Source organism: Lepisma saccharinum, chromosome 1 (assembly GCF_977018435.1).
Source record: "Lepisma saccharinum chromosome 1, izLepSacc3.1, whole genome shotgun sequence".
Lineage (NCBI taxonomy): Eukaryota > Metazoa > Arthropoda > Insecta > Zygentoma > Lepismatidae > Lepisma > Lepisma saccharinum.
This window is the reverse complement of record NC_139229.1, coordinates 135,883,747-135,886,007: the sequence shown is the minus strand read 5'-3', so window position 1 is coordinate 135,886,007 and position 2,261 is coordinate 135,883,747. Positions and strand designations below refer to the sequence as shown.

The window sequence follows — 2,261 nt, the reverse complement described above, 5'->3', positions numbered from 1 at the left end:
GTCCCGTATAATGTAATGGGTGCAAAATATCCTAAGTGCTGACGTACCCACAATTTTCAATTCAATCAATCATCCATTCTTACTTTCTTTTTTCTCGGGTTTTTCATTCCTCTTTTTCATTTTTTCTCTGTACGTCTCTCGCTTTGCTGTTTCTTCTCACTCGTTATTTTTTTCTTCGTTTCTGGCTGTATCTTCTTCCTGCATTTTCGTCCTTAATCGTCTTTTTCTTGCTTTTTATTTTCCTGTAGTTGGCCTTTCCTTTGACTCATATTCATGTTTGAAAAAACGAAAACTGTGATTTTAATTCCACTTTTATCTTGGTAGAGTTTTTACTTCCTTCACAACATCTATTCAAAATGTAATTTGTCGATAAGAGCATGAAACAATCCTGAAAGAAAAAAAAAACGAAAAAGAAAAATTGGGCTCGTCCGGGATTTGAACCCGGGACCTCTCGCACCCTAAGCGAGAATCATACCCCTAGACCAACGAGCCAATATATGTATACAAACTCTGCATAAACTTTGTCTTGTGAAATTCGAAACTAACTGAACCATGGAGCTTACCGTATGTAAAGCACTTGTGCTACCTGCAAGAATTTGATGATGCGTGAAAGTGAACGCTATGGCGACGAACAATAACTGCTTACTTGGTGTATAACCTTTCTTGTCAGTAAATAATTTACGAACCTGTTGCCAGAAATAAAAATAAATCAATAAATCTTTACGATTATCCACTAAATGAAACCTCACATACAGTGAGGTATGTATATGTAGTATATATATATGTACACTTCAAACATTTGTCCCCTTACAAGTAAGTTTTTGCAAGCACGAGATAAATATTGACAGGCACGAAAAATGTTTTTTCAAAAGTAATGTGGAATTTATATCTGAATGGGCCTACAGTTTCAAGTACGAGCTCTTCGAACTCAGTAATCTATCAGATCACGAAAATTAGAAGCATGCCTTGAACTGTCTTATCCTTATCTCTAAGGTGAACAGTTAAGGTAGTATTGGTAATAAATACAAGATTTTAGTTTAAACGAATACTTCCGTTAGCTCGTTGGTCTTCTCGCTTAGGGTGTGAGAGGTCCCGGGTTCAAATCCAGGACGAGCCCTTGTTTATTTTTCTCGCTCAAGCTTTCTGATTTGAATTTTAAAAAAGGAACTTATTCTTACACGTAGGGCTATGTCCTTCATTCCATTTCATTGGAGTGACAGCATATAAAAAAATCAAGAGAAATAACCAATAGACAAACCCTAACGTACACCTACTTTTCCTTTACTCTAAATATGTTATAACCAGGAAATCATCGGAGTAAATAATACATGATCGATTATACTGCATTTGTATAATGTTCCCTTAATTGCTTTAGAGTCCCTTGGTGGACGGAAACGTTGAGTGAAAGACTGACGACTTCGCTATCGAAAGTTCCGAGTTCAGGTGCAGGTAAGAGCATGGTTGCCCATCTCTCCTTTCCTTTCCTTTCTCTCTCTCTCTCTCTCTCTCTCTCTCTCTTTCTTTGTGTGCACGTAAACTTCATCAAATTACAAGAACGAAAAAATGCGATGTAAAATAGAAAAAATACCAAAATAAAGTACCTCTTTATGCTATTCCTATGTTGTGATGTATGACCTCGTATGTGGCCACTTTCTCACAAGGACATCCAAATGTCACATCTCTTCCACGTAGTACACCTTGGAAAGTTGGACTAACGAGGTTCTTGGACTCACAGGCAGTATAATCCTTTCTGAGGCTTGTGTCATCTGCATATGTGTTTGTGATTGTCCGTCCATCAATTTCATCTTATCCATATCGTTGCGATTAGCCCAAACTGGCAGAAAAGCGACATAAAATAACCAAATCAATCAATGAAAGGTATTTCTAATTTGGTTATTGTGTATCGCTTATCTACTTCTATAGGGTGAGTGAGGATGAATGATGAACTGATTACAAAAGGTAGGGGCTTCTGTCAGTATCGTTCGAGTGGGCTGATCAGTGAATGAAATATTTTTATGCGAGCTCTAATTACTTCTGTTATCATGATAAACCATATTCTATTTCACTCTTTCTTCCTTTGTTTCTCTATCCATCCCTCTCTCCCTTTCTCTTATTCCACGCTTTTTTCTTCTTCCTCTCCATTTGTCACCTTCTTTCTATTTATATATTTTTCCCTCTCTCTCTTTCTACAAGTATTTCATTGTTGTTCATTCGTCATGCAGTCGATTTGTGTGGGCTGCAATTATTTCAAGAGGGGCTAG

General features: G+C 37.1%; 1 non-coding gene across 1 annotated transcript; it reads right to left on the bottom strand.

Moving 5' to 3' along the window:
* Positions 1–420: 420 nt before the first annotated feature.
* On the bottom strand, positions 421–492 carry TRNAP-AGG (transfer RNA proline (anticodon AGG)). The gene has a single exon. It is a non-coding gene; the product is annotated as a tRNA-Pro (tRNA).
* Positions 493–2,261: the final 1,769 nt, after the last annotated feature.